Here is a 9,450-nt window from a genome sequence, read left to right as displayed (position 1 = left end):
CCCTGGCCCATCCGCACTGTACTGTCCCAACATTGGTATTTTCCCTTCATCTTTCACGTCACACTAGGGCTATTACCCTCCCTACCTCTCCTTAAAGCAACACCCACCTCATGAACTCCTTTCTAGCTTCCTGGTCTCTACCCACACTTATTCCCATATAAATAAATATATGTATGTATATACATAGCATAGACATATACAACAACCAGAAGCTAAGATTTGCATATGATAGAAAACACATTTGTTTCTGAGCCTGGATTACTTGTTTAATACAATATTTTCCAGTTCCACTAATTTACGTGCAAATTTCATAATTTCATTTTCCATTATGGCCAAATGAAATTTCACTGTGCAGACACACCATGTTTTGCTTATCCATTCATGCATTCACTTCATCTTGGATGATTCTATTTTCTCCCTATTTGTGAACAGAGCAGCAATAGACATACAGGCCAACATTTCTGTGGTAGGACACAGAGTCCTTTGAGTGTATACCAGGGAGCGGCACTGCTGGGTCACATGGCGGTTCTATTTCTGGTTTTTGAGAAGTCTCCATGCTTTTTAATATGGTATAATCTCACTTGTCAATTCTTGATTTTGTTTCCCATGCTTTTGAAGTTTTATTAAAGAATTCTTTGCCCAGACGAAGGTCATGAATCTTTTCTCTTTTTCTTTCTTCTATTAGTTCCATAGTTAGGGCCGGCCTCCTTTTCCATTCTTTAATCTGTTGTTGCTGTTTGTTAGGTTTGGTTTTGTGAGACAAAGTCTTATTGTGTAGCCTTGTCTGGCCTGGAACTCGATTTGCAGACCAGGCTGGCCTTGAACACATAGAGATCCACGCATCTCCCAAGTGCTGGGATTAAAGGTGTGCATCACCCCACCAAGTTCTAATCTGCTTTGAGTTGGTTTTGGTATATGGTGAAACATATGGATCTAGTTCACTCTTCTGTATAATATACCACCCACTCCAGTAAAAATGGCTATTAGTAAACGAGCCGAACATAAAACATAGCAAGACTGTGGAGGAAAGGAAGGCCCTGCATCCTGATAGTGGGAATGTATATTAGTACACTCAACACAGAAGCAGTATGGAGGTTTTTCAAACAATGAAAACTAGAACTTGGAATGGAAAGAAAACTCTGAGGTTAAGAACACTGAATGTTCTTTGGAGGGTCTGGGTTCAAGTCCCAGCACCCATATGACAACTCAAAAACATCTGTAACTTTAGTCTCAGAGTGGTGCGGGAGAATTGTTTGTATTCTGTCAATCATGTTTTAAATAAACGCTGATTGGCCAGGCAGGAAGTAGAGGTGAGGCAATGAGAACAGGAGTATTCTGGGAAGCAAGAAGCTCCCTTGCCAGTTCTGCCCAGACCACGGAAGAAGCAAGATGTGAGCTGCCCCGCTGAGAAAGGTACAGAGCCATGTGGCTAACATAGGTAAGAATAATGGGTTAATATAAGCTACAAGAGCTAATAAGTAGCCTGAGCTAATGGGACAATCAGTTTATCATTAATGTAGACTTCTGTGTCTTTTCTTTGGGACCTTGCCGACTGTGGGAACTAGGTAGGACATTAACCCCAACAAGCAGGCCCCTTCATGTTACATCAGGGAGTCTGTCTTAATTACTATTCTATTGCTATGATAAGACACCATGATCAAGGCAACTTCTAGAAGAAAAGGATTATTTGGGGGCTTAAAATAACTAGTGCTAGGGTTGGAGCACTAGTTAACAATAGTTAAGACATGGAATGACATCACCCAATGAAACAAGCGTTATACGCACAACTGAACACTATCCAGCCACAATGGACGAACTCCTGTCATTTGTAGCAACATGGATGGACTTGGACAACTTTGTGTTAAAGACATGAGCCAGACACAGAGAGACAATAACACACGATCTTACTAACACATGGAATATGGAAAAGTGAGGCCATAAAAGTTGAGAGTAGCTCAGTGGCTACTGCAGGTGACTGGGAGAGAAGAGGCTGCCGAGAGACTTCACAGTGCACACAAAGTTACAGCCAGATGGCTCTGATGTGACTGTATATAGCAAGAAGGGACCACACAGTTCCAAATAATTACAAGAGAAGATCTTTGGAAGGCAGCCATGCTTACCCCATGCCAGCAATACATACTAGAAGAGAGGAGTTTTGACCATTCCACAGACAAAAAAAATGACAAGAGCTAAAGGAAATGAAGACGATAATTATCCTGAATTGATCATTCTATAATATATATCTTTACTGAAATGTCACAATGAACCCCATAGACACACAAAATTACATGTTAATTAAAAATAAAAGCAAATAAGCTACAAATGATGTTCTGTGTATCATGTAGGGACCCCTTCCTTACACATCTTTGTTTATTTCTACTGAGCACAGCAGCCTCTGAATTTCTATAGCAGAACCGTGGAGCAGAAGATTATGTGTTAGTTATTGATGGAAGAAGGTCATTGGTTAAAAAATAAAGAAACTGCTTGGCCCTGATAGGTTAGAACATAGGTGGGTGGAGTAAACAGAACAGAATGCTGGGAGGAAGAGGAAGTGAGCTCAGACGCCATGCTCCCCTCTCCCCAGCAGATGTGATGGAGCTCCGACCCAGGATGGACATAGGCTAGAATCTTCCCGGTAAGCTCACCTTGGGGCGTTACACACATTAATAGAAATGGGCCAATCAGTGTTTAAAAGAATACAGTTTGTGTGTTGTTATTTTGGGGCATAAGCTAGCCAGGTGACCAGGGCCAGGATGTGGGAAGAGGCCCGCAGCTCCTACTACAAGTTATCAAGTCTGAGAAAGCACAACATTGTTGTCTTAGTTTGGGGTTCTGTTTTCTCATGAAACAACAAACCAAAAGCAACTTGGAGAAGAGAGAGCTTGTTTTGCCCACAGTTTCATATAACAGTTCATCATCAAAAGCAGTGAGGGGAGGAACTAAATTAGGGCAAAGATCTGGAGGCAGGAGGTGATCCAGAGGCCATGGAGGGGTGCTGCTTACTGCCTTGCTCCTCATGGCTTGCTCAGCCTGCTTTATTTTCTCCCTCCCTCTCTCTCTCTCTCTCTCTCTCTCTCTCTCTCTCTCTCTCTCTCTCTCTTTCTTTCTTTTTATAGAACCCAGGACTGCCAGCCTAGGGTGGCCTCACTCACAATGGCCTGGGTCCTCCCCTATCAATCACTAATTAAGAAAATACCCTACAGGCCTGCCTACAGCCCTCTCTTATGAGAGGTATTTTCTTAGTTGAGGTTCCCTCCCTTCAGATGACTTTGGCATGTGTCAAGTTGACATAAAACTATCCAGGGCAACTGTGTGCCTGGTACAAAGCCCTGGGGCAGACCCTGAACTCTTTTTATCCCTCTCATCTGGATATCAGAGTCACCAGGAGAAACACAGCATTTGTAAAGCATTAGTTGGAATAAAACTTCACCTTCATAGAGAAAAATGGGGTGAGATCATCTTTAAGAGTATGCACCAGTTGCCCCCCTATATAGCAATCCTCCTGGCAGTCAGTGCCAGTCAGCCACTCTGCCCCTCTCACATGACTGAAGAAGAGGGTGTCAGTGGCCTTGGCTAGATGCCATGGGATGTATATACTGGAAAGAGCATTGTCTCTTCGGAGGAAATGTTTCTTCCCATCCAAGGCTTGTTCTTCTGAGGCCGAGAAGGGGGAAGTTGGAAGCAGTCTTCTAATGCACTGTGCTCATCAACTCTTGGGACCTGTTCTCATCCTTGTATTTTCTATGCTAATGCGTGAGACTCTCAATTCTGTTGTCTAAAATCAGAAACCTCAAGGTCACCCCAGATCTGTCTTCTGTCTTATTTAACGTCGGTCGTGACGCTCCATCAACACTGTCTTCTGTCTCTAAGAGGCCACTCTCATGGTGCTTGTGTTGCATTTGTGGCATGGGCCATGCCTTGTCAGCAGTGTGACTAGCTTCTCTCCTGCTCTCACCTCTCAGTCAAGCTGTAGCGATTTTTCCAAGGTGCAAAGGTGACCAAGGGCACACCATTGCTAAGATCCAACAATAGTTCCATTAGACTTTATGATTGGTTCCTTGTCCTCCTATACTGAGATTGACCACCTCCCTAGCCTCCTCTCCCATTGCTTCCTGCACTCCCTTTGCTGTAGAAATAGCTGAATTTCATGCTTGCACCATCTGCCATTACCTGACATCTCCTTCTGCAAGGAAGCCTCATTCCACATGCCTATCTTGTCTGTCTGTCTGTCCAGCTGCACCCTGGGTCTCATTGCTTCTTCATTTTCTATTCTCAAGCAGGCTGCAAATGTCTCCAGGGCAGCACTGATATTTTAGATGTCTCTAGGGTTGGCTTTGCACACGGAAAGCAGCAATTTTTGATTTTGAGTTTCTTTACTTATTTCAGAAGCCACATTTTTATCTTAATATCTCTTCTGTGGAGATGGTCTTGGGTCTCTTATAGGTCTCTGAAGGCTGGTGTCAAAGGTGAGTTTTAGCTGAAGGAGAGGTACGAGCTACGTGGGTGTTTGTTCTCTGGCAAAGTAAAATTCTTTCCTCTTAAGAGCTTTCTAGAGCAGTTTTCTATTACTAGCGAGTGTGTGTGTGTGTGTGTGTGTGTGTGTGTGTGTGTGTATGTTACTTATGACTAATTCTCAGACCTCACACATGCTAGGAAAGCACTTTATACTTAGCTCTGTCCTTGGCTGTCGAGTGCTTGTATGTGTGTGGTATATGTGTATAGTTATATAGGTGTATGCATAAATGTGTCTATATGGAGGCCAGAGGTCAATATTGGTTGCCCTTTTCAATTGTTCTCTACCTTATTTTTGGAGACAGGGTCTCACATTGAAGTGGCTGTCCAACGAGTTCAAGGGTTTCTCCTTACTTTGTCCCTCACTGCCTAGGCACTGGTGTTAAGACATGAGATGACATTCCAAGTTTTTACATGGGAGCAGGGATCTGTACTCTGGTCTTGATGCTAACACAGCAGACATTTTACCAACTGAGCCATCTCCCCAGTACCTATTTCTGATCTCACTAAGTTAACCAGGCTGACCTTGAACTTGTGGTACTCCAGCCTCAGTCTCTCAAGTATCTGAGATTGCAAGCTTATGCCACCAGGCTCAAGGCTCCCGACTGCTAAATCCATAGAGTTGGCAGTACTATCTCCATTTTATACACTAGGAAACTGAGTAACAGGAGAGTTAAATATCCTGTCCAATCAATACAATAGTTATGTATCAATGCTGAGGTTTGTCTCCAATGTTATGTTGTCTAACTCTGAGCTTTGTTTTGAAAGGGTCAGTCATGACACAGATAAATGCTAGGACCTTACATTTAAGTAATGCTGCAGACGTAACCCCAACCTAAGCACAGAGCCCCATGTCTGTTCCCACCTCCAGGAGGCTTCCCTACTTTCTACTTGCATACTCTGTAAGGGTCTTCTTGCTCCTATTTTCCTAGTCCATATTTCAAAATCATTGGTTTGTGGCAATCTATTTCTCTCTTTACTGTTATGTCTAAGACTTGTTGAAAAAAAAGGGGGGGCTTCATTGCCCATTTTAGAGGCAGACAAGGGTAGGAAAACTATTCCTCTTTTATAGAAGACAGTTTCTCCCCAAATTCTGCTCACTTTTATCACAGTTGTGAATCCATATGTGCTTTTACTTCCTGAAAAGTGTTTTTTACCTTTGACAAGTATCCTGGTTCTAGACTCTAGTAATACAAGTATTTACTATTGTTACTATTACTGTATTCAGAGCACTATGATTCGATTCTGGAAGGTGAAACTCATTTTCTGAGTTTTAGGAAACATTTTTTTCTGTCTTCCAGCAGAAAATTTATACAAGCATAACACACATACATGTATACATATATACATACATACACACTAAATGTGTTCATATGCAAGCGTTTTAATAACTACCTACAGAAGCTGGGTATGTTACTTGGTTAATTGTACCATTTTGTATACAGTAGTGCTCATTACTGTATTATTTATTTTCTTAGAACAATCTTCATTGCGGTAGTCTTTAATGAGGCAACTGTTTGCTTTTCATTCTCTTCCTGCTCTCCTCACCTCCAAAATAGATGGCTTTCTCTTCCACACACTCTTCCAGAACTCATTGTCCTACACCACCGTCTCTCCTATTCTCTGAACACTAAACTGGGTCTCCCAGGATTCCATACTACACTATTCAGGAACTAACAAAGACCTTGATGGTTCAGGGTTAAGTCTCACAGGACAGATAACTACTTTTTTTTTTTTTTTTGCTTGTTTGTTTTTCATAGTTCTCTGAGTATTTCATAAAATGTGCTTTGGCAATATTCATCCCCTTCCCCCAGTTCCGTCTCTCCTTCCTTACCCACACAACTTTGTATCCTATTTCCTTCCTTTTCTAAAGATCTATCAAGTACAATTTGTGCCGTCCACCCACTTGGATGTATGGCCTTCCCCCAGAACGTGGTTGACACACGAGGGGCCACACACCCTTTGCGAAAGCTGATATTCTCTCCCCCACAGCTACCAATTGCCAATAGCTCTTTAGCTTTTGGCTGCTTCCACTCTAGATCTAATGGCAAGTAGGGGACACACACATTCCCCACACATTTGTCTCCATGGCTACAATGCGGGTTGCCACAACTCTTCCTCAAAGTTTTAAGAGTCTGCAATATTCAAAGTGTTTACGGAAACAGTTTGCTAGCTTGTTAGCAAGGATGTGGTAAAGGACAGGGATGGTCAGGCAGACACAGGGATGCATAGAAAGAGGTCCCCATGCAACAAGGATAGGCACTCTGCCTCCATGGGATTAGAGTGGGCTGCCTTCCTGGTACATGAGTGTGTTCCACCATGGACACCTGCTGGAGTCTGCTTCCGTCATGTAGGCAGAACTGGTTAACTCAGCCTGCAGCTCTCTCTGCTTCCAGAGAGGGGAGACGGGGCTGAGCATCACAAACTCCTCCACATGGCTTGCTCTTCTCCCGAGCCTCCCCCGGACCCTGCAGCTCAGTAGAAGCTGCCTGGAATAAAACACGAGCCCCCAAACTCCACCAATTAGGAAATTGTGAAAGTTTTAGGATCTCTGGGAAGAAGAACATTTTATGACAGGCCCAGACCTTAGCACAACTGACGCGAGGATGGAGGTGCTAGGATGGAACACCAGCGCAGAGGCAGCACCACCTACCAAAATGGAGGCAAAGGCATCTTCCATCAAGGTCCGTAGTTCTGGGAAGTCTCTAATGTACTAACCGTGCTTTTTGGCTTCTGCAGTTCTGCTTCTGGCTAACCGTTCTTGTGATCTGCAATGTGTCAACCCAGAAGATGGCTTTTGTGCTTAAAAACTCACCCTGAGAAAGGCTTGGGACCACCCTCAGGTCTCAAACATCCAGTGTAGTTGACTGCCACTATTAAAGACTTTCTGTCTGTTGGCTTGTGGCCAAGAAGTCTTCTCTGGTGGACGCCTCCCAGTAGTTCTTACCAGCACAACCGTGCAAGCATGTCTTTACCTGCATGTTCATGAACATGTAATTAGCCAGACACTAATTAATTAGAGACCGACAGAACATAAGGTATTTATACCTTAGATACCGCTCCACAACTTGGGTATTTTGTTTGCCTGTGTCTCGGGGATCTTCTGAACAGCACAGAATGTTCTTTACGTAACAGCAGTTCTGCAGTGTGGGATTATGAAGGAACTCATGAAAATGCAATGATACTCCCAGCTACAGTTCATCTTGCAGAAAAGGCGGTGTCCATGTGATCTTTGGAGCTCAAGCTGTGGAAAACCAATTTCATAACAGATCCTACCGTTTGAATGGCCTGGTTCAGGACTTTGCTTGACAGAACTTTGCTTGTCCAACTCCTGGGGGCTTAGCGCTAAGCAGAAAAGAGAGCACAGAAACCTGGTCACACTGGGGCAGTGGCAGGAGCTGCGGTGGAGACCAGTCTTTCTGTCTTGATGGAAGACATGAAGTAAGTTTTACGTCTCAACAAATCCAGGCATGACTACTGTCACGTCTAAGCCTGGGTCATGACCCCACAGTGAGGTGTGGGTATCGTAGACCAACGCCAGTGTTCGTTTGAACAGGAAATGATATTTTTTCTATGGGTTTGTACCCAACTTAGCAATATTTTTGTGTGGTCTTCCATCCCCAAAGGGTACCTTTCCTTCTGCATGTCAGTCAGTGAAGGGACTTCAATTTTTTTTCCTTTCAAAAATACTAGCTGATTTTAAATAAATTTTATCCAAAAAAACGTAATCTTTAATCACACATTCAAACTACCAGCCATGCTAATGAGACACAGTACACAGTAGATGCTCTATGCAAGAGTAATGGTTTCTCCTGCCGGAAGCTGACAGCATTGGCTGTTTCAGATAATCGATCTTGAATAAAACCTGCTATCTAAAGGTTAGGCAATCTTTTTTGAAATTAGTGTTTTTTTTTCCTTCCTCTTCATAAATCTTAGGAACTCTGAAGTCAAACATTGTACATTTCCTTCAAATACTTGCCTAAGCCAAAAATAAAAAATAAATAAAACGGACTTTTTGAAAGGTCATCTTCGTGGACTTATTTAAATAAGAGTGATAATTAATGTTATTTATTATATGAAGAAATTGGCACTATTTAAAGCAAATCAATTAATCACAAAGCAGAACATTATGAGTAAAACTAAGACCAGAACGATTTCAATGAGTGCTATGAGCAGGCTTTATCAAAAGATAAAGCTGAAGCTGTTTTATGTGGGAAGGGGTTTTACTTGGGGTTCTAGAATTGGGCAATGCATCGTTCCAGAAGATACAGTAAGTGCTCCAACCAGGAGGAGAGGTGTGTGTTCGTAATCAAATAGGGGCTGGTGAAAGAGTGGGCTGGCTGTTTCCGAGTTGCCCCACCCTGAAGTGGGAACAGGGAAGCCATAGAAAGGAAAATGATTGGTTAACACGAGGTGATTCCAACGTATTTTTCCATAGGATTAAGACAGGGAACACTATTCTCATATACACCAAAACTTGCCGGCTTGAGGATTTGCGGATCATTGCTCCTGGTTTCTGGGGAGATCCAATAGCAACTTACTTTCAACTCAGTAACACGGAATTTTAGTGCGAGTGACTCCAATTGAGTTTTGATCTTGTCTGTTGGGGTTTAATCCACAAGCTTAGTTCAAAACAATGACGTGTTTACTTTTCATTTAGCAGATCAAAACAAAAACCCAGCAGGTACAGTTTTAAAACTGTTATGTTAAAAATTTGTATGCGTGAGCATGTATCCTGTTACAGAAGATGGCCAGTTCAAGTTCTGTATGCCCTATATATAGGAGTTTTATCTAGGTTCACCCTCGTAGAGATCTAGGAGTTTCCACTGCACTAGGTTTCCATGTTTCTACGTTACCCCCAATTTCAGTCGTCTCTCTTGGTACTCTTTCTCTCCATCCTCCCTCAACCCCATTCCTCTTGTACCCCAGTCCACACAC

At 42.9% G+C, this 9,450-nt stretch overlaps 1 long non-coding RNA gene across 1 annotated transcript in view; it reads right to left on the bottom strand.

The window, feature by feature from the left end:
• The window catches only part of LOC126490862 (uncharacterized), a 234,084-nt gene that overhangs the window by 79,982 nt on the left and 144,652 nt on the right, over nt 1–9,450 (bottom strand). The window lies entirely within an intron of this gene.

The sequence above is a fragment of the Alexandromys fortis genome, unplaced genomic scaffold (assembly GCF_014885135.2).
Source record: "Alexandromys fortis isolate MF-2015 unplaced genomic scaffold, M_Fortis_MF-2015_v1.1 scaffold_258, whole genome shotgun sequence".
NCBI classification, from domain to species: Eukaryota; Metazoa; Chordata; class Mammalia; order Rodentia; family Cricetidae; genus Alexandromys; species Alexandromys fortis.
The sequence above is the reverse complement of the archived record's forward strand: the minus strand, read 5'-3'. Positions and strand labels throughout refer to the sequence as shown.